Source organism: Hippopotamus amphibius, chromosome 4 (genome assembly GCF_030028045.1).
Source record: "Hippopotamus amphibius kiboko isolate mHipAmp2 chromosome 4, mHipAmp2.hap2, whole genome shotgun sequence".
Lineage (NCBI taxonomy): Eukaryota > Metazoa > Chordata > Mammalia > Artiodactyla > Hippopotamidae > Hippopotamus > Hippopotamus amphibius.
In genome coordinates, this window is record NC_080189.1 from 23,620,272 (window position 1) to 23,643,928 (window position 23,657).

Below are 23,657 nucleotides of genomic sequence, written 5' to 3' on the forward strand. Positions count from 1 at the left end.
GTACACCTGAACCTAATACAACTTTATAAATCAACTATACTCCAATATAAAATAAAAATTAAAATAATGAACTTGAGTGCAATCTAATGAACCATTTAGCTTTCTTTCAAAACTCACTTTCTCTTTAAAACAATAGTAATTTGATCCCCCCACAAAGCCTACTGTATAGAGTGCATGAATAGTCATATACAGGACAAGTGTGAATTCTGGAATATAAAAAAGCAAGGAATTCAGATGACTTGACAAAATTTTGAAACTAGTTAAGCTTTACTTTGGCATTCCTCCCACCTTCCTTCTGGTGCTCCTACTCCTATCTCAGAAAGGTACCTTACATCTTCCCAAAGTTCCTTACCCCAGACACCTACTCAAAATTTCTTTCCCTTGCTTGATCTAGCCCAGTCAGGATAACTGATCTCAGACCAACTAACACAACCAACATTTGACTTAAACATTAACATTACCAAAAAGGCCCTTGACTTTTCTGTGTGTCAAGAACCCCTTGAGAATCCCCTAAAAGTTAAAGACCCTCTCCCCAGAAAAATTTCATAGGACCACACAATATTTTTCAAACAATTTCAAGATTCAGGATTACACAGCCAAAATACATGCATGAACCCTAGAACTATAAAACCCAGGTTAAAAAAACCCTGCACTTAACAATATAAATATCATAAAACCTCAAAATCCTTCAAAAGAGATTATAAACTTTAAGAGATTATAAACTCAAATATACTACACTATATATACTCAAATACATAAACTCTAATTGTTAAAATTTAAGTCATCTCCCAAAGTTTTTAATGCTATAATTCCCATGAGAGAAGGAGAGTAACAGGACATATTTCTAAGCACTGGTCACCTATTAAATTATGTTTAAAGGCCCTACCCCTATAGTCAATAAGACTCCAGGAATCTATTGTGTTTAACTATCATGATTCATAGTGAAACATACACATACAGACATAAACACATTCAGAAAATTTATTTTATTTCTTAATTGCCAAATCTAGTTTTTATCCCAACGAGCTCTGTAGTATTTCACGCTGCTAAATCCTCTGTTAAAATTCCCTTAATCCCTATCCTCAGCTTCTTCAACCCTATACCATTTATCTTATCTCTTCAGCCATTGTTTTTCAACTCTCTTCTTCCACTTGACCCTCAGATACAGATGCTACCCAGGGTTGCCCTTAGTCATTTCCTCACTCTTGATATTATACTCTTTGCAGTTTTTGCATGACATTATGCCAGTGAATACAAATCTCCTAATAGATCCCCACTTCCCCTTGAGCTCCAGCCCAAACCTTCAGGTACCTAATGTATTCAACAACGTGTCTTGATTCCCACACCTACCATCGTACCTATTACCTTCCTCCTCAAATTCTGTTCTCGCTATACATTCCCTACCTTATTAAAGGCATCATCACCATCCATTAACCAACTATAATCTTAACTCCCCCACGCTCTTCCCAATCAGGCCTCAACCTCATAAGCTTCATTTTCCACTACTCCCCAAGAACAGCAAAATTGGCTTGGTCTTTCTCAAATCACACTATCAATGCCCTTCCTCTAGCCTCTTCTTTTTCATCAGTAAAACAGCTACTCATTTTCAAAGTCCTACTTAAACATCCACTACTTGAAAAGTCTTCCTTAACCTCACTTACTCTCCCTGTATCACTCACTCCTTCCCCCAGAATTCACTCCCTCCTTCTATAATCCCACACCACTCTTTCTTTATTTTAGTTCTCAACAAGTTGTATTATAGTTAGTTGCACCCTTATCTTTCTCCCCTACAGACAAAGCCCATGGTTTATATGTTACTCTTGCACCTAAAACATGCCTGGAACATAGTATGTCTTTAATCAATGTCTGGTGAATGAATGGCAAAACTCCAGAGGACACACTTAAGGTTATTTCTCAGTGGAGGGTATGCCTCATCCTCTTTTGAACATAAAATGAATTAAGTCCCCTAGTCTCTAGTCCCCTTTCTAGTCCACTGGTAGTTTTAAGCAATGTTTCATGGGGACATTTCCTCACTTCCTCTTGTTCTTTGTAGTTTTAGCTGCCAGCCTAACCACATTAGCATTCAGTGGCAGCAACAAAACAGACTCTCCAAGTTCTAAAAAGAGAAGACTTTACAATTACCAACAGTAAAATACAAGCTCTTTTTAAAAAAATGGGTCTTAACATTTATGCATATAAAGTTCATTCTTCATGATTCTGAAAAAGGCTTGGCATAGTTTATCCAACAGGCACCATTTAACAGTTCTGAAGAAAATGTCCACTTAAACTGTCAGCCAAACTTTTCACATGTGTAACCACAGAAATCAGTATACATGAACTAATGTAAATACTTTAGTGCTTATATACTAAACAATACACTACAAATAGCAGACAGTGTATATCACCAAACTGATGACCCAAACAAAAGTAGCTCTTTTAGCTTCTTTTAACAATACTACATCTCCAAAACTCCACTGATCATCCCTATATATAAAACTGGATTCTTTTACCAGTATCATCTACCCTTTCCCCCTCTGCTCCCCACCAACTCTCCCCCAACACACACACACTCTCTCTCTCCCTTATTAGATGTGGCTTCCTTGGAAATTACCTGATAGCTCGGGAGCAGTTTGATAACAAAGGCTACCAGGTCTGGAATTCTGGAGAAGATTCCTTATGGTCGGTTTATTTTCTAAGTGACAGACGATGATAAAATACAAACTGACCTCAAGGGATCACAAATGTGGTAGGCCTGCCTTAACTGCCCCCTGTTTTGGGTTGGTTTTTGTTGTTCTGGGGGGGGGGGGGGTCTTAAAAATATACTAGAATATCTCTATGAAGTTGTATGCCTGATTTTTCTTCAGTTCCTATAAAGGTTCACATTTTAGGACTAAAGACCATGTGATGAAATTTTTTGAAGCTTCAGTAACTGCACTGAGTGGGTCTGAAAACATTTTAGCCTAATTATGAACTGCACTGCAGAAAAATATATATATTCCACGGTATACATAATCCACTTATTTTCCTTGAGCAATCAAAAATTCTGTTCATTTTCTAAGTTTTGTCCATATTACATCAAAATAACGTCAGACAAAGCATTCTTGTTGCTCCAGGATTAAAAGTTTCCAACAGCTCAATGTGGTTGTAATCTTCTGGAAACACCTGAAATTGATTTGTTTCACCTCCTTTACTGTTTCTCTTCCAGCCTGTTCTCCTTAGTAAAATATTGATGGATAAAAGTACTAGCTGAAAAGGCAAGAAAGTGGATAATCCAACCCTCAGTTAATAAGGAAGGAACTAAATGATACATAATGCTCAAAAATTAACATGTATCCAGAGCCTAAAAAAATACTGATTGGATTTGGTCTAAATAAAATGTTTCTAAAATAAAGTTAACAAGTGGGTTTCTTTTTCACCGCTGTTTTACTAGCGTTCATTGAAAATTATATTTGGGTAAACTCAGGCTGAAAACACTGGCTTTAGCTCTAAATATCTGTAAGACTGATTTTCCCGATACTATTTATATACATATTATTAAGCATCACACATAGTCACACACAAACATCTAAATTCAAACACCGAATTTCCTGGATTAATTACAGCCCCAGAGGGAGTACGTCAAAACTTCTGAGGTTACAGTAGACATTTCTGAGACTCAACAACCCACAGAGCTCCCCCTTTACCCTCCAACTTTTCAGAGTGGCACTGAGTAGATGAATAAGCCCACTGCTGCATGAAGGACGGGGCTTGCCTAAAGATATCTGACAGAAGCTGAATGTATGCAATAACTTCCTGTTCTCCAGAGGCTGGAGGGTGTGCTTCTAAAGCCTGACAGTTTAGGGTCCTTTCATAAAGCAAAAAATCAGCATGCTTTTTCAAATACTTGTGAAAAAAATTTTAATTTCAATAATTACTGTTATTATTATTCCCCAACATTTACTGAATACCTTATTACATATAAGGAAAGAGGTATAAAAAATTTAACCCCAGACTACAAGGAGCTTAAGTTTCCTTTAAAAGTCACCCATTTTCTATCATTTCACATAAAATACTTCTTGAAGAAAGTCTGCTTGAACCTATGATACAGAGGCAACACAAACTCAGATATTTAAATCATGGGAAGTTGGTCTTTAGCTTCCTAACAAAATTAGAGATGGAGACATAATTGTGATTTCATAAAACCAAAAAATCCTACAATTTTGGGTTCCTTTGGAATATACATGAATTGGGAGGGAAACCTGAAATCCCTTCTCCTTTAATTCCCTCTATACCTGGGGAATGGCCCTCATTATCTCCTGCTCCTATAGTTCTCCTACTTCCCTAAATCCAGGAGTTGAATTTCCTTAAAATCTGGTAAGAAAACTCCTGGCTTGGGGATAAGAAACCTGCCCCCCCCCCCCCCCATGAGAATATGGCCACGACTCCCAAGCAAAAAGTAATTTTCCTCATGTATGTTGAGTATGAGATTGGGGGAGGAAGGTATGCAGATGAAATCAAAGAACTTCAAATAAAGAGGAAACAAAAGATAGTAATTTTTACTCTGATGGACCCTGTTGAAAGCCACATCTAACGCCTGTCAGAAGAAAAAAAAAGTCCCACAAAAAATTCTGCACACAATTCTGGACCCAAGTTAAGAATAAGTATACTACATTAGATTTGATAACTGTATGTTTGCTTTTGCGCTCATAAAATAAAGAAATTACACTCGGATGCACAGATAGAGCTAGTCATATTTTCACTACCTATGAAATAACACATCAAGAACTTTCAAACACAATTCTAGGGAGTCAGGCTACTACTGAATTAAGGGAAGAAAAAAATCCCAGCATTTCCAAGGTCGTCCCCTCCCCCCGGACTTCCCTTGAGTGAGGAACGACCCAATAACTTACTGTTCAAGGCCAAAGGAAAAGGAATTTTTTTTTAAAGGCTGGGCGAAGGTGAAATGGGGAAAGGCTCACTGTGAGCTGTGACAGCAGCCACAAAAGGTGTGAGATGTGCATACCCATTCTCCCGCAGTGCACTGTCCGAGCTCACAGTCTCACTCACACTACCTTTCACCTTAAGAGTTTCCAATACATTGTCTCTACACACTTAAGAAAATGTGAATTCCGCTCTGACCACAGAAACAATTAAGCACAAGTGACACCAGCTCTAAAGTAAGCAATTAATATAATATAATATAATATAATATAATATAATATAATATAATGCTCAAAAAGGGATGGAGACCAGGCAACAGCTCCTCCAACTGGCTGGACCGGGTATCATTTGAAGCCCTAAAAATATTAAGATTTTTAAGCAACTTCAAGTACTGATGGGCAGTCAGATGGACTGTCGAGAAACTTTAGGACCAACAGCAACGATACAACAGGTGAGAGAGGCGGTGGACATCATCCTCCAGTTAAGTGGATACATGCAAGGGCAAACCCTTGAGTTCCCCGAAAAGCTGCAGATGTGGGATGATATCCGTGCACAAGGCCATCCAGAGCTCCTGTCTTTCCAGTGGCAAAGGTTCGGTTCCTTCCCGAGGTCGCGCCACTCCCCCTGTCTCTCACCCAGAGGACCAACACCCCAAGCACAGTAAGAACTGAGCCCCCTCCACGGACAGCATCTCTGCTAAGGAAGAAAACACAATGTCGCTCCTTATTGCTGCGTACAAAAGGACTTTGCGCCCTCCTCCTCGAACTGCCGCCGCTGCCGCCTCCTAACTTGCAAGAAGGTGGGCAACGCGCCATATTCCAGCGTCCCCCGGTCTACCTGGGTAACAAGCACACGCCACCCCGGCGGGAGGGAAGCTTCGGAGGTCGTCCGAAGGGCCAGCCCCCTCTCCCGCAGCAGACAGCAGCTCCCGCGCCCGGGCCCAGCCCGCCGCGCCGCCCGCGGACCAGACCCGGGAAGGGCCAAGGAGGCGAGCTGGGAGCCGTGGCTCCAGTCCCGCGCAGCCCGCCCACCTCCCGCTCCCAGGCCGGCGCGCTCTCCCTGGCCGCCTACTCCCGAGCCCGCGGGAAGGCTGGGCCCGGGCCCCGGGTTCCACTGCGGAGAGGAGGCCGCGGCCCCGAGAGCCTCAGGCGGCGGGGGAGGCCGGAACCCTGGGGCTTTCGGGAGGGCAGCGCCTCCCTCCCGAGCCCGCCAGGACGCCTGGGGCCTAGTGCGGCCTGCGCATCCTCGGGGTGGCGGTTTGACTGGGCCGGGCCGGGGCCCCCCGCCCGAGGCAGGCCGAATCCGGCGGGGGCCCAGGCCTGGAGCCGGGGGCGGCAGGGTGCCGGCTGCGGGGCGGGCCGGCCGGCCGGCGGGCGGGCGGCGTGTTGCGGCTGCGCCGGGGCTGAAATAGCTGGAGATTGCGCGGTAGGGCACTCACCTCAGAGCGGCTGCGCTACCGTGGGCCTGCGCCGTGGAGACTGCGACCGCGCCGGCTCCTCGCAGCCTCCTGCCACCAGCGGCAATGGCGAGCGCTGCCGCCTAAGCCGCCGCCGCCGCCGCCGCCGAGGAGGGGGAGGGGAGGGAGAGGAGGCACGCACGCGACGCACGGGCTCGACTTCCCCGCCCGGCCGCCGCCATGATGGGGAGGTCGGCGCTACCTCGGCGGGGCATTCCGAAGGGGGCTTGGACTCGGGCCCTCGGACTCGGGCCCTCGCTGCCCCCCGAGGTCTCCCCGCGTTCCCATTTCCCTTCAGAGGTTTGGATGGGGCCGGAATCACGGAAGCAGCTGTATTAGTCAAATGTGGACGCCCCGGGGAAGTAACGCAGGCGACCCAAGATGGTTGCTAATCTGTAAATAGTCACATTTCTCGCCCCCCAACCCCGGGAAATAGGACCTCCTGAGTGTTCCTCGATAATCGGAGAGGGGCTTCCCCGCCTTTTCCTCCGCGGTGCTTTGCCAGTCCCATCATCACTCTGTCTTTGGAATGACCTTTGCTTCCCTATTTCAAACCCTGCGCAAGTATTTAAAAGCTGAAGTTTTTGTACAAAACAATATATAAATGTTTTCGCTCATTCATTTGTTTGGCAAACGCTTCCAGGGGGCCCATTCGGTGCCAAATATTATTCTGGGCGCGCTGGAGATGTGCCTGTTAGGAAAAGGAAGTCCTCACTCTCGTGAGCGATGAGTGGAGGGAGTCAGAAGCCATAGGGACCCCCAAGCAAGTGCCTGAGAAGTAGGGAGGCGTGGAGAGTAGAAAAACTGCTGTTAGAGACACAGGAGAGGTCGTTTTTGTTGTTCTTTGTTTTTTAAATTGTGATCTGGAGACTGCCTGCATCGGAGTCATTCAGGTTGATTATTTAAATCCTGGGGTCCAAATGGTTTCGCCAGCATCTTGGCTTCCTAGCCCAAGAACCCGCATTTTTAACAACCCCCCCCAATCCCACACCACCCCCAAATACATTCCCTTGGTGATTGTCATGCATCCCATAGTTTAAGAACCGTTGCTTTAGGAAATTACTAAATATCCCAGAGGGTGTCAGAAAACAGTTTTGACAAAATCAGGATACTTTAATTTTCAACAAGTTTCCATTTACCTCAAAATTCAACATAATTAAGAATGGAATGTCTTTTTTATCCACCGTTTCTAAGAGAGTGAGTGTCACCGCTTACCACCCAGGTGCTCAAGCCAGAAACCTGGGAATGATCCATTACTCCTTTCTCTGCAAGGTGCCATTATCCAGTCACATCTGTTAAAACTGTTGTTCCCTGTCATTTTTACCTTGCTCCAGGTGACTCTCATCTCTCATCAAGATACTGCAGTAGACCCTTCATGGTCTTCCTGCCACAGGACTTGCCCTCTCCAATCCTTTCTGCACCCTCTGGCTTGAATGGTCTTTCAAAAATGTAAATCATGTCATTTCTCTGCTTAACAGGCTTAGTAAGATCCCATTACACATAAGTTAAAGTCTAAAATTCTTTGAGGTGCCTCAGGGCCCTTCATGATCTCACCCCCTGCTGCATCTCTAACCTCATCTGTCACAGACTTCTCCCTCAGGCTACAACCAAACTGGGAAGTTCTCAGGTCATACAAGACAGGAAGTTCTCCCACCTCACACCTTTTGTGAGGATTGCTGTCTTTGCTCAGAACTTCTCTCTCTTCTCCTTCTATTCATCTACTTATACCTGCCCCAGAATAATTCCTACCACTCCTTTAGATCTCCTCCAGGAAACATTCCCTCATTTCCCCCTTTCATCATCACACCCAGTATTTACCACCTATGTTTATTGAACCCTCACGTTGTGTCAGGCCCTATTTTAAGTGCTTTACGCACATTATCTCCTTTCTTATTTAATACTCAAGTGGAGTCCCTGAGGCAGGTACTACTATTATTATTATCTCATTTTGCTGATGGAGAAAAAAGGGTATGTGGAGATTGCTTGCTCAAACCCAGACAGTACAAGGTGGAGCCAGGTCTGAAAGCCATCAGCCTGACCTCAGAGTTGTGCTGTTAACCATAACCAGCTTTTTTCAGATGGCAGGTTGATACCCACTGACAAAGCACAAAATTAACTTAGTGAGTCATGACCAACGTTTCATAGAAGAAATAGAAAATATCAGAGAACGTTCAACTTAAGACTCTTGTTCTGTGAAATTCATTTCAGATACATAAATGTATGTGCATAGGTGTGTGTGTTTGTGCTAGATCATGCTAAAATACATTTCTTCTTGGATTACAGTTGCAAAAAAACTTGACAGTACTGCATTATTCTTTCTACACAGTCTTCTCCAACCATGTATCCTCCACAATCCAAAAACTGCAGGAGGGCAGGGATTTTGTTTTGTTCATGACTGTATACTAACATCTTGTGAAATGCCAGTCTCATAGTAGATCTTTCTTTTAAATTTTTTTATTATTATTATTATTTTTTTAGGCTGCACCGTGCAGTATGTGGGATCTTAGTTCCCCAACCAGGGATGGATCCTGTGCTCCCTGCATTGGGAGCACAGAGTCTTAACCACCAGGGAAGTCCCAGATCTTCAATAAACGTATGATGGAAGACCTCCGTGTCTACCCTCCTCAGAAATACAAATTACAAAAAAAGAAAAAGAAATACAAATTACTGTCAGCCTGTGGCCCTCAGTATCTGAGGGAGTGTAGTTCTAAGACCCCACAGATACCAATATCCCAAGATACTCAAGTCCCTTAAATAAAATAGCGGATGTAGTATCTGCATAGAACCCACTCACGTCTTCCCATTCTCCTGTATACTTTAAATCATCTCTAGATTACTTGTAATACCTAACACAGGGCTTCCCTGGTGGCACAGTGGTTAAGAATCTGCCTGCCAATTCAGGGGACACGGGTTCAATCCCTGGGCTGGGAGGATCCTACATGCAGCAGAGCCACTGAGCCCATGTGCCACAGCTACTGAGCCTGCGCTCTAGAGCCCTTGAGCCACAACTACTGAAGCCCGTGGGCCTAGAGCCCGTGCTCCCCAACAAGAGAAGCCACCGCAATGAGAAGCCCGCCCACCGCAACGAAGAGTAGCCCCCGCTCTGCGCAACTAGAGAAAGCCGGTGTGCAGCGACAAAGACCCAACACAGCCAATAAATAAATTTATTTTTTTAAACCCCTAATACAATGTAAATTCTATGTATATAGTTGTAAATACAATGTAAATACGATGTAAATAATTGCCAGTGCATGGCAAATTCAAGTTTTGCTTTTTGGAATTTTCTGTAATTTTTCTCCAAATATTTTAGATCTATCATTGGTTGAATCTGCAGATGAAGAACCTGTGGATATAGAGGCCACTGTACTTTCCTAGACAAGTGAGCCTGGACACCCCAGTCGCTCTGTTCAAAAGGCTCAAAATGACCTGAGATTCTAGAATCAGTCTCAGAAAAAATGCAGAAGAATCTAACATAAGAGATTCAAGAAGAAGTAGATTCCAACAAAGTTGGAATGGTCATTTGATTGACTGGTTACCTATAAAAAATTATGCTGTGTGCTAAGTACCAAGTGAGTGGTGATACAGATAGTAAGCCCTCAGGTAATCAGAACTGAAGTTTTGTGAGAAACTCCTAGGGGGAGATAGAAACAAAGAGAGATGAACTGAGTAATTGGGGACTCTTCAGGACCCACTGATAAACTGTGTGGAGTTCTGGGACTTTCCTGGTGGCTCAGTGGTTAAGAATCCACCTGTGGTCTAGAGCCCACGAGCCACAACTACTGAGCCTGAGTGCCACAACTACTGAAGCCCACGAGCGTAGAGCCCGTGCTCCCCAACAAGAGAAGCCACTGCAATAAGAAGCCCATGCACTGCAAAGAAGAGTAGCCCCTGCTCGCCGCAACTAGAGCGCACCCACGCGCAGCAACAAAGACTCAACACAGCCAATAAATAAAGAAATAAATTTATTTTTTAAAAAAATCTGCATGGAGTTCCAAGAGCAGCAGCAGCCTCCCCACCTCTACTTAGGAATGTGCACAGCCCCCAGCCCCAGAGGATGGATGAGAGCCTGGCACTGTGGGAGCAACTTCAAGGGAGTTTTGCCTCTTTGGGAACATCGAGAGCTGGCCCAAGCAGGGTCTGCATTTCCAGAGAGTGCTGGCCTATGCTTTCAGAGGCCACAGGCCACCACCGGGGAGGCATGTTGCATCATAACGTGGGTGCTGGGGTCAAATTCCTAGGTCAAAGCCCAGCCATACCACTGTGAGACTTTGGCAAGTGGCTTAACATTTTAACCTTCCTTTTCTTCAGCCATGACATGGAAGTTAGGAGATAATACTCACAAACGACTCAGGACAGTGCCTGGCACCCAGGAAGCACATAGTAAGTGCTGGGTATTATTAGGTCTTCCCAATTACCATTAATCATGTAAATTGCTTGATACAGAATATAGGTATGACAGATGGTGGCTGCTGTGATGGTGATGATGATGGTGCTGATGAATGTGTTCCTCAGCACGTGTCAATATCCCTGGGGACTCCCCCCGAAAAGTTGGGGAGAACATTCAAGGGATGCCAAGACAAGGGATTTGTGTCAGGGAGCAGTGTGTAACAAGGTTAAAAATGTCAAGATGAGTTCTTTTATATCTAAAGGTGATGTGTGGGAGGGGGATGGAAATGACTATTGTTACTTTTTTAAAAAATTAATATTTGCTATATTAAGGTAACACCTTTTAAAACTAATCTTTCTTTATACCTTTAAGCTTAATTCACTAATCTCATATATTTATATATCTAGGGAATTTTAACAGTCATTTTCAAAGGGCCCTCCTCTCACTGAACCCAAGCTCTGCTGATGGTCCCCCGTAATATATATCTCCTGTTCCAAACTGTTTCCCGAGGGTCTGCCCTGCACATGAGACTTCAAACTGTGATCAGGAGCTCATGTCCTACAGATGCCATAAGTTCAGTAGGTTAAAGCCTGCCTTCTTTATCTTCCCTCAGAGCTCCTTCTCCTCCTGTGGTCCCTGTCTCAATTCAGTGTCTGTGGGTTATAACATCTTAGAATCTCTTTTTACATGACTTAGTTCAATTCAACACATTTATTGGGCACCTATTAGGCACCAAATGCCTTGGTGCTGGGGTTACAGTGGAAAACATGGACCTTGTCCTTGAGAGGAGGCTGATTAGTGCTCCTTCAACTCAATTGGAATACACTAAACCCCCTTAAATAACTACTTCACTTACAACATTGTTAATAAATTTCCGTAAACGTTTTAAACAGCATTTATGTACATAATATATTCACTTTGCCTTTTAAATACTGTAATTGAATGTCTGATCTAACAAACAAAACCTCCTCATGTATTTAATAACGACAATAACTAACTTGAGCATTCATTAAAAGTCAAAAAGTATTGCAAGCTCTTGTGTGAATTCATTCATTCCCACACAACCTTATGAAGCAGGTACTATTATCATAGTTATTTTACAAGTGAGAAAACCAAGGCAAAAGTTCAAGTTACTTGCTCTTAGTCAGATATCTAGCAAATAGCTATTAATCGAATATTCCTAAAAATCTAATGTATTAAACTTATGACTATAAAGAACGTCAGATTCTCTTTCAATATTATTTGCACACTAGTAAGAATCTCTAATGCGAGTCTAAAACCAATTATTCAATTATATATCTGACATTGAAATCACAGGCTAATTTTTCAGAGTCTCTAATTAACACAGTACCTAAATCTTACAAACATTGAAAATGCCGAATTACACAGAATTCTGCTAAAGTTAACACAAAGACGAATACTATGGATTTGGTGTATTTCATCATTCTCATATTTAATTCTGAACTGTCTTAGCATTAAATGACATTTACCATACTGAGTACACTGAAGTTACTGCCTCAAGCCTCCTGGGCTTACCTTTGTGGGAGAATGGGGATTCCTGTCTCAACAGCCTGAGGTTGCTTTTTGGCCAAGATGTGTCAGAGAGATTCTTCTGCCACCACTGTGAACAGCCAAGTCCCTTCTATGTGATGCTATGTCAACAGGGTTCTCCCAGACCCTACAGCACAGATTTGATTCCCATGATGCTTTACCTAGTTCTTTCTGGATGTATTGATCAGGTTATGAGGTCTGGAAAAAATCTGGTAACAACCCAGGTTCCCTCCCTTCTTGATTAGATCCAACTGATCTCTTTATTGGATGACTATATTTGCATTATTTTCCTATTCTTGCCCTGTATGCTGTAATCCTAAAACCCTTCTAAGGGGAAAAAAAAAAAAAAAAGGTAGGTTGAGACTGTAGAGGGTCCTAATAGCCTCCTTAGGAATTGTGTCTTAATTCAGTAGGCAACAGATAGCTTATGACAATTTTCAGCAAGGCACTAACAAGATCAAAATAGTGTAGATTCTCTAGAATCCAAATATGAGTTGAGCCACTAGTCCCTAGAGGGCACTCAAGACTCTCCCCTTCTTCACCCTCTTTAGTGTGAAGTCAGGGTGATGAACAAGAAATTTCACTCCACTCCACCCCACCCCCATGAAGGAAGAAAAGCTTGCTAAAATTGGAGAATATGGACAAGGTACATTTTCTAAGGGTAGAGCCTTTAAAGGGTAAAAGGTTCAGTACGAGTAGATGCAGTCTTCCTCCCATCTTCAACACATTCTGAGTGGTAACAAGGGATGCTCTTTCCATACTCGGAGGCACCCCAGCCAGCATTCTTTCTTTTCCTCTTCCATGAGGTCACCAGCCCCTGGGGCTACTGCCCACATATGAAGGCTTGGGACAGCCCCCGCCTTTGGGCAAAGAGACTGCAGATGTGTCTTTCTCATTTTCTCTGTTGAGTGGCATTTTATCCCACTAGGAAGTAAGATTCTAAGACTCTCTGTATTTGGGTATTGATGGGGGAGAAAAGGCAAACAGAGATGACGAGTCCAGCCTATCTTTCCTGACTTCTGCATTGTGGTTTGAAGCCAAATACCCAGCTAATAATAAAGTTCTCTTTTGCCTGGTTGTGTCATTGTTCCCTATATATATATATATGTCCCCTGGGACCTCATAGGAAGGGGAGATGGCTGGCTAAGGCAGGACTTAGGCATTCCTACATCCCGAACCAAATATCTTCTCCTCACACTTTTTTTTTTTAATCTTTTTTAAAAAATATTTATTTATTTATTTGGCTGCATGGCATACAAACTCTTAGTTGTGGCATGTGGGATCTAGTTCCCTGGCCAGGGATTGAACCTGGGCCCCCTGCAATGGGAGTGCAGAGTCTTAACCACTGAGCCACCAGGGAAGTTCCTCTCCTTGCTATCTTAATACCAACCCTTGAAAGATAAGCTGAACAGACCAGAATTAAGCTGGAGATGGCTAAAATAAATGAAAAGAAAAAGAAAGACCAATGAGGGAAATCAAGGAAAATTCAACACTGCTTGATAACCGATGAGATATTGAGGGGCTAGGAGGACAAAGGTCAGAGGTAATTCCAAGGTTTTAAGAATTAAATGATGGAAAGAGGGTGGTGTCACTGACTGTCATCTAATGAGACAGTCCTCTAAAGGGACAGCCAGTTTAGATGGAAAGAGGATGTGTTAGGTTTCAGATGGATTGCGTGACAACAGGGTGGCAACAGGGAAGTTGTGTGTTGTGGGAAGATTACTCTGGGCACAGTCAGCAGCATGGAATGGAAGCAGGGAGGCTGAGGCAGAGCAATCAGGCATTGAGTGCAAACGCTAGTGTGTGCAGGTGTCACGCTGGAGGTGCTGCGGAACAGAAGGCAGGGAAGGATTTGAGAGACCCTGGGAAAAACGCTTAATCAGGGCTTGGACACTGATTCGATTTTGAGAGTGATGGGTGAGTGAGTTATCCAATAACTCCCTAAGACTTACCTCGTAGCTTTGGACCGTTGCTCTTTTTCAATGGGATTATTCACTCATTTCATTTATGTATTCAACAAATACCTTGTAACCATCACCTTTGAGTGTGGCTTTGGAAGGCACTAGCTCAACAGATTCCCCCTTCTCTAGAAACTGCCCACATTTACAGAGTGGCCCCTAGAAGTCACACCGGTACTTCAGAAACACCTCCCCCCATCCCTATTGGTAAGCGATGCAGACATAAAATCATCTGACCTACTCTGTGCCAAGTTTAGAAATTTAGAATGTTTGGCTAAGAGACACAGAGACTGGAAGTGTGCTGGAGCTGGGTCACATTGGGATGGAGTTACAGATAAAAAGTCCATGAACACCAGAGAGGGCCTCAAGGCTGCAGTATTCCTACTGTGCCTCCTGGCCACAGATGATTAGTCCAGACGGAAGTACCTGACTAAAGCTGGACTAATCAGATCCTTTCATGGAGATACTGAAATTGAAATTGTGGGGACTTCCCTGTCAGTGTAGGGGACACAGGTTCAAGCCCTGGTCCGGGAAGATCCCGCATGCTGTGGAGCAACTAAGCCCATGCGCCACAACTATTGAGCCCGCGTGCTGCAACTGCTGAAGCCTGAGCACCTAGAGCCTGTGCTCCGCAACAAGAGAAGCCACTGCACTGAGAAGCCTGCACGTCTCAAAGAAGAGTAGTCCTCCACTCACCACAACTAGAGAAAGCCTGCGTGCAGCAACAAAGACCCAATGCAGCCAAAACAAACAAACAAAAAACTCAACAGTAAAAAATTAAAAAAAAAAATTGAAATTGTTCTCTCTCTCTCTCTCTCCTTGACCTACAACTTACTTAACTTTGGGATATGGAGACAGAGGCCATTTTCCGCCAAGTGAACTGGGAAACAGAGAGCAGTGAGAGAAGAGTGAGGCAGATACACCAATATGAGGTAGGATAACCTGGGGTCCCTACAGTGCTCTAGTCTCTGTTTCTCTTTCTGGGACCCACAGGATCCCTATCCTGGTATTCCATAAGTTCCTGAGTATCCTCCTAATAAATTGCCTTTTTTTGCTTAAAGCACTTTGAGTAGAGTTTCTAACGGCAGATGCTCCCAACCTAGAGTTCTAATGAATACACATCTGCTGTGTATGGGGCTCTGGGCAAGGCACCAGGGATCCAACCCGGATCAGGCTTGGTTCTCTACTCAGGAAACTTTGAGCACTGGGCAGAGGATAAACTCTGTTATCAATAACCGTGATACAGGTAGGAAGAGAAAGCCCATTAAAGATGTACAAAGCAAGCTCTTTGGGGGTTTAGAGGGGTTTGGCACTTGCCCAACCCCCAGAGTGAGTGCCTCCTTAAATTCTGCACCTTAAGTGCCTTGCTAGGCTCAACCCCCTCCTGGCCCTGGCTTACAGCCAGGGTCAGGAGAACTTCATAGAAAAGTTAGTTAGCTAAACCTAGGGACAAGGAGGATTTGGACTTGGTGTTAAGGTCAAGTACCTCAAGATAAAGTAACATAATAGGAAGTACTCTCATGAGAACTCATACGCTCTGCTCTAGGATCATCAGACTCTTGAGTATGACTTAAGTGTTCAGAGCATGAGGGAAGTGGGGGTAGAAAAAAGGGGCGAACATAGAGTCAGATTCTGCAGGCACTGAGAAAATAGTGAGACTGTTAAGCTGGGAAATGACATAGTCAGAGTGGTGCTAAAGAATATTAGGTGAACAGAGTAGCATGAACTAAAGGAAGGGCTAAGGTCGGGGCAAACAGTAGAGGCTATTGTGTGAATCCAGGCAGAAAGGTGAAAGTCTAAATGAATTGGCACTGGGAATGGACAGAATGTAGGAAAAATAATATACAATTAATATAATTTGGCAGTTGATTTGGCTATTGGAGACAAGGGAAGAGAGAAAACAGAAATACTGCCAAACTCCATGCAGCTAACAAAGCACGAAAAAGCATCTGATGAGACAGTGTCCAAGATACGTATATGAAAAACGCAAGGGACAGAACTAAGTATATGATATTCTACCAGTTGTATTTTTAAAGGAGAAAGACACCTAAATAAACATATTTGCTTACATATGCAAAATATTGGTATATATCCCTAAAGGAATACCCACACAATTATGGCACTAGTGGCCACTGAGAGGGGAGATGGGTGGCTGCAGTCAGTAGCAGGAGAGCGTTAATGCTCAACGTCACTAATTCAAATGCAAATCAGAACCACAATCAGGTATCACCTCACACTGGTCAGAATGGCCCATCGTCACAAAATCTAGGAACAATAAATGCTGGAGAGGGTGTGCAGAAAAGGCAACGCTCTTGCACTCTTGGTGGGAATGGAAATTGATACAGCCACTATGGAGAATAGCATGGAGGGTCCTTAAAAAGCTACAAATAGAACTACCATATGACCCAACAATTCCACTGCTGGGCATATACCCAGGGGAAACCATAATTGAAAAAGACACGTGCACTCCAATGTTCATTGCAGCACTATTTACAATAGCCAGGACATGGAAGCAACGTAAATGTCCATCAACAGAGGAATGGATAAAGAAGATGTGGTACATGTATACAATGGAATATTAGCCGTGAAAAGGAACAAAACTGGGTCATTTGTAGAGATGTGCATGAACCTAGAGACTGTCACTCAGACTGAAGTAAGTTAGAAAGAGAAAAACATATATTTTATATTAACACATGCATGTGAAATTGGAAAAAATTGGTATAGATGATCTTATTTACAAAGCAGAAACAGAGACACAGACTAGAGAACAAACATATTGATACCAAGAAGGAAAGTGAGGGTGGGATGAACTGGGAGATTGGGATTGACATGTATATATATACGCTACTGATACTATGTATAAAATAGCTAACTAATGAGAACCTAATGTATAGCACAGGGAACTCTACTCAATGCTCTGTGGTGACCTAAATGGGAAGGAAATCCAAAAAAGAGGGGATATGTGTATCCCCTGATTCAGCTGATTCACTTTTCTGTATTAACACAACATTGTAAAGCAACTATACTCCAATAAAAATTTTAAAGTAAATAAAATAAAATAGCTAAATAAAAACAACCTTAAACCCCAAAGATGATGCTGAAGTATGGAGCTGGTGACAGTAGTTCCATTAACAAAAAAAAAAGAAGACAGGAAGAGAAGTTCATGTGAGAACACCTCTGAGGCCATGTGAGTCCTTTGTGGGTTACATGGAGTGCAAATTTCTTCTCCCTTCTGTGATTGTCATTTGACTCCCTTCGTGGTGAATTTTAGTGAGGAAAATCAACCTTTTTCTTAATGGTTTGTGCTTTGTGTCTCCTGTTTAAGAGATCTTTGCCTACCTTAAGGTCATGAAGAGAGTTTCCTATATTATCTTCTCAAAATTATATTATTTTAATTTTCACATTTAGCGCTACCACGTACATGGTCTGTATGTTTGTGTAACGATGTGAAGTAAAGGTCAAACTGCTGCTTTTTTTTAAACATGAGGCATGAGGATATCCACCGGACCCAGCATCTTTTATTGCCTGTCCTTTCTGCCGTGTTCTGCCTTGCCTCCTCATCACACAAGTGATCGTTTATGTGTGAGTCTTTTCCAGATTTAGGCCCTTTATTCTGTGCATTTAGACTTCACAGATTTTTTAATTCATTAAAAAAAAAAAACCAAAACCAAAACCAAAACAAAAAACTTTACGACAGAAAAAGGGAAGGGTTGGGGCATTCATTATAAACATACATAAATAGTAAAATCATTACTATTATTTTATTTGCTTTAATTTCAAAGTTATTGACTTTTTAAAAACAAACATTCAAAACTGCAACATAAACTGTCAACCACTTAATTTTTTCTTTCAGTTCTATAGACCATTATAGATGAAGGGGTGATGAGGTCAAACAGAGCAAACCTCAAAATGATTCTCCACTGGAGCACTCTGTGCCAACTGTTTAAGGCAGTGAGCTTTGAGTATGATCTTTCAAAATTATGCCAAGAAAGATTAAATGCTGTATTAGAGACTTGTTTATCTAAGAAGCATTTTATATACAAATAATTTTTAGATTCCAACAACAGTAGGAGCATACATCTCATAGTTTAAATGTACTTGGAGGAACTTCTCTGGTGGCACAGTGGTTAAGAATCTGCCTGTCAGTGCAGGGGACATGGGTTTGATCCCTCGTCCAGGAAAATCCCACATGCTGCAGAGCAACTAAGCCCATGCGCTGCAACTACTGAGCCCGCTCTCTAGAGCCTGCGAGCCACAACTACTAAGCCCAAGTGCCAGAACTGCTGAAGCCTGTGTGCCTAGAGCCCATGCTCCACAACAAGAGAAGCCACTGCAATGAGAAGTCTGTGCACTGCAATTAACAGTAGCCCCTGCTAGCTGCAACTAGAGAAAGCCCGCCTGCAGCAACTAAGACCCAACTCAGCAAAATAAATAAATATTTTTAAAAATTAAAACTTTATCCATAAGTGGAATTAAAATTAAATTTTTTTTTATTATATAAAAGTGATCCTTCCCTTACCCAGCTTCAGCTTAATTCATAGTGGATCTTATTTCATCCACATCTTCCCTATTCAGGACTATTTCAAAGCAAATCTCACACTTCATATCACTTCTATAAATATTTCCAGATGCATCTATAAAATACAGGGACAGAACCACACTAGCATTATCCTACCCTAAAAAAAAGGAACAATAATTTCTTAATATCATTAAATACCATCAGTGTTCATTTCCCTCTGATGCCTCTTTAAAATTTTTCTCATTGTTATTTAAATCTTGATTTGAACAAAGAATATATATTACGATGGCTTACGTTTCTTTTAAAATCTTTAATTTCTTTTAATCTATAAGTTCTCCTATTTTATTTTTTCTTGCAATTTTTGGTTGACAGCTGATCTCAGATTTCCGTCTTCCAGAATGTGAGAAATAAATTGTTATTTAAGCCACCCAGTCTATGGTGTTCTAACATTCCAAACCGCCTGAGAAATCTCCACCCATGAACCATTCCCTCCCTCTTCCCCAGGGAAGGAGGTGACACTCATTGATTGGCGATGCTGGAGAAGGACCTTTTAGAGAGGTTATCCTATGGATGAGATGCCCCTAGCCTCCATGTGGTCAGCTCCAGAACACGCTCTGTCCCTGCAGAGGGTGGTTCTATGTGGTCACTCTAATATGCAGAAAGGACCTAGCAGGAAGTGTGTGGCTACAGATCTAAGTCCTGTTCTCCAATCTCCTTTGTCTAATAATGTTAATATTTTATCTCTATTTCTGCATTGCTTCTACACTCAGAGGGTGCTATAGACTGAATGTATGTGGGTCCCCCCAAATTCATATGTTGAAAACTAATACCCAATGTGATGGAATTAAAGGCAGGGCCTTTGGGAGGTGATAAGGCCATAAGAATAATAATAGGTGGGGCCCTCATGAATAGGATTAGCGCCCTTATAAAAGAGATTCCAGACAGCCCCCTCACCCCTTCCGCCATTTGAGGACACTGCAAAATGATGGCTGTCTATGAATGAGGAAGTAAGACACCAGACACCAAATCTGCTGGCACTTTGATCTCAAACTTATCAGCCTCCAGAACTGTAACGGATAAATTTCTGCTGTTTATAAAACAGTCTATGGTATTCTGTTACAGCAGCCTGAATGGACTAAGATGGAGGGAAATTCTAAACAAAGCAGATTAGCTGATGTGTTTGTATGAAAAATTCAATTGAAAGGCTGTTGGAGGGTACGCTTCATAGAAAACAAATTAAATGAAAAACCAAGGTAAATATTAACTTAGAGTGTGTGTATGGAGAAAGGAGACTGTACAAACAATGAAATTAAAGCACAGTAAATCAGCAGGCTCAGTATTCGTTCACTCCAGATGTTTATTGATAGCCCTCTACGTGCCAGGCACGTTCCTAGGCCCAGGGGACACGGTGGTAAACAGAGTCCCTTCTCTTAACAAATGCATAATCAGTATTTAAGTCAATAAGTACAGAAAATAATATCAGAGTGTATGTGTGATAGGTTTGTGAAGAAAAGTAAAGCTGGGAAAGCAGATGGAGGGGGAGGGTGTTATTTTAGCTAGGATAGTCTGGAAAGACTTCTCCAATCAGGTGATACTTGAGCAGATTCCTGACTGAAATATGGAAGCAGGTCAGACAAACATCAGAGAGGAGTGTGTTCTGACAGAGGGCAGAGCAAGTGCAAAGACCCTGAGATAGGAGTGCACTTAGCATGGTCCCAGGTTTGAGGAACCAGGGAGGCCACTGGTGCTGGGGAGAAGTGATGGAGAGAGAAAGAGCAGGAAGACGAGGGAGCCAGGGGCTAGATCCTATAGTGCTCTGCAGGAGAATGGTGAAGACTTGAAGGATTCATTAGCGTGATAAAGTACGTGCTGAATATTGAGGTAACCAAAACTCATGCTAAGATGGAGATTGTGCAAAGATGTCAAATCCTCACCTACCATAACAGAACGTCAATAGATAACATCTGAAATTGGTAAATCAAGCAATATAAGAATTAGCATATTATTTGGAAATATAGAGATAAACACCAGAAGAAATAACTAAAAGAGTTGACAGTGGTTGCCTCCAGAGAGAAGCCAGGCTGGATGGTGAGGGAATGGGGAAGGAGACCATTGTTTATTATTTTAAGGCTTTTAGTGTGATGCAATTTTTAAAACTATACACCATATTGCTCTGACAAAACCAAAAAGCAAAACAGGAAACAAAAACCACTGAAAAACCAATGAGTGACCTCTCATGTCCTAGTTTCACAAGCAAAGAGAGGTGTAATCTCCTGTTAAGCTGAAAGCTGGATCCCTGTCATGGTCACCCATTGGCCTAGTTCAGCTGTTTGGAAAGATCCAGAGAAGGCTGCTCTCTCCTCCCTGTGAAGGGCCTCAGGCATGGGAAGCAGATCTCTCAAAAGACACTGTGGGACAGCCCAGCTCCTTCGACCCTTCCTTGCTAGACGTGGTTTCCTCACAGAACCAACTCAACTGGCTGATAAGCAGCAGCACAGATGGCCAGCCTGGGGGCCAAGATAAGGGATGGGACAGGGTTTGAACTTAAAACCCAACCCACCAAGGCATTCCCACGCAGCTTCACCATGCTGGGGGCCAGGCTTACTGGAAGAAGTTAGGAGGGATGAGAACCCGCACTCACTGAGTATTCACTATGCTCTAGTTTAAGTGCTAGAGGCTTTACATACATTATTTCATTGAATCCTCAAAAACAACCCTGTGTGTTTAATACTGCTAAACACTACACGTAAAAATGGGTCAGATGGGGACTTCCTGGTGGTGCAGTGGTTAGAAATCTGCCTGTCAATGCAGCCTACAAGGGTCTGACCCCTGGTCTGGGAGGATCCCACATGCCTCGGAGCAACTAAGCCCGTGCACCACAATTACTGAGCTCTAGTGCCACAACTACTGAAGCCCGCATGCCTAGAGCCTGTGCTGCGCAAACGAGAAGCCCCCACAATGAGAAGCCCGTGCACCAGAACGAAGAGTAGCCCCCACTCAGCGAAACTAGAGAAAGCCCACGCACAGCAATGAAGACCCAACGAGGCCAACAAATTAATTAATTAATTAATTTTAAAAATGGTTCGCATGGATGTGTTGTACAACATGGGAGAAACAGCCAATATTTTGTAATAACTGTAAATGGAAAGTAACCTTTCACAATTGTATAAAAATTTTTTAAAAATTTTTAAATAAAAATAAAAACTAAAAAAATGGTTAAGATGGTAAGTTTCGTTATGTGTATTTAACCACAATTTAAAACAAAAACCTTGTGTGGAAAGTATTGTCCCCATTTTTCAGAAGAGGAAACAGACTCAAGAAATTAAGCACTTGTAAATCAACTATACTTCAGTAGAAATTATTTAAAAGAAAAAAAAAAGAAATTAAGCAACTTGTTCAAACTACCCAGCCAGTAGCTGCCTGAGCCAGGTGTGTCTGGGTTCAAAGCCAGTGGCTTTCTGCCCTCTGGGAGATCTCGGGCGGTAAGGTAAATGCCAAATGAAATGGAAGGAATCAGCTCCAGGAGGGGATCAAGGTCTTCCTTTAGAGTCTCACAATTTTGCCCTCTGCCAGCTTGGCACTCCTCCCTGGAGAAGTGAGCAAATGTTGAAGTCAGGCTCATTAATTAACATTCCCCCTCGTTCAGCAGCTCTGGGAGAGGGGGTCCATCGGTCTGTTCCTCACCCACGAGGCCACGTCCACGAGGGCCGGCACCGTCTGCAGCAGGGGGTCATGCAGTTCTGAGATGTCTCAGCTACTCCGCGGGAGGCTCCTTCCACTTGATTTCAGCTTCCGAATTAGCTGAATTTTTAGATGATGCAAATCCAATTCTTTCCCTGCAGGAGTTGGAGGAAATGACAAGTACTTGACAGAGGGCAAAGAGAGCATCAGCATATCATTAAAATCCAGTTGGGAGAGTGGGGGTTGGGAGAGGGAAGGCTTAGGAGGACAGGTGAAGGTGTGAAGAATATTTACAATAATAATACCATCAAACACTTATAAAGCATGCCATGTGGCAGGCACTGTTCTAAGCACTTTATATGCATTAATTCATTTAATTCTCATAACCACACTATGGGGTTATTATCAGTTAGCTAAAGAGTACAAAGTTTATAAAGCATTGGATTATCCTATATGCCAATTTCCACCTAAGAAAGTGAAGAGTACTATGTATAATAGACAAAAACTAGAAACTGCCTAAATGTCCGATAATAGGGAATATTAAAGCCATGGAATTTATTCAGACAGAAAGGATAAATAACAATAATAACCATTATTTACTAAGTGCTTGCCATCTCCAGGTGTGCTTTACATACATCGCCTCCTTTAATCTTTAAACAACCCTTTAAAGGAGATCCTTGCAGGAGCCCATTTTATAGGTATGGAGACTGAGGCTCAGAAGCCTTAGAAGGTTAACTGGAGTAGATATGAAACCCAACCCCATCTAATCTCAGGACCCAAGCTCTCACCTAAGAATTATCCTAACTCTGAAGACTGGAAGGTAAAAAGTATTGCACAAAACTGATACTCAAAAAAACAAACAAACAAAAAAAACTGCTATTCACCAGAATAACAATCACATGAAATCTGAGACTATGGGAAAATGCCAGCCATGACTACAGCAGGTGGGTTCAGTAAGGGGGTCATCTTAGTGAAATGAGTAAAAGTTGTTCTCTCTAAATACAATTGTTAAAGGAATTCCAGAACAGGGCATTTTCTTCTCTGCTTTCATGGGTAACAGTCCTCCACTAGCTGTCATCATACTCTGTGCCACTTTGAGCATCTGGGCTTTCGTGTCCTGGGTTCCAAACGGAGAGAGGTGGCAGAAAATAGTACTTTTCCTTTCCTGGTTTCCCTGGGGCCTGC

The 23,657-nt window shown here is 42.8% G+C and overlaps 1 protein-coding gene and 1 non-coding gene across 8 annotated transcripts in view; both read right to left on the bottom strand.

Annotated features, from left to right (window-relative positions):
- NRF1 (nuclear respiratory factor 1) overlaps positions 1-6,475 on the bottom strand; it is a 120,456-nt gene extending 113,981 nt beyond the window's left edge. For 5 of the 7 annotated variants that reach the window (XM_057731596.1, XM_057731600.1, XM_057731599.1 and 2 more), the window contains exon 1: positions 6,359-6,460. The gene's annotated coding sequence lies outside the window, so the exon portion shown is untranslated. Of the gene's footprint in view, positions 1-6,358 lie in introns of all 7 variants that reach the window. The other 2 variants (XM_057731595.1, XM_057731597.1) reach the window with 2 other exon arrangements.
- Positions 6,476-13,601: 7,126 nt separating this feature from the next.
- On the bottom strand, positions 13,602-13,674 carry TRNAG-CCC (transfer RNA glycine (anticodon CCC)). The gene has a single exon. It is a non-coding gene; the product is annotated as a tRNA-Gly (tRNA).
- Between the last annotated feature and the right edge of the window lie 9,983 nt (positions 13,675-23,657).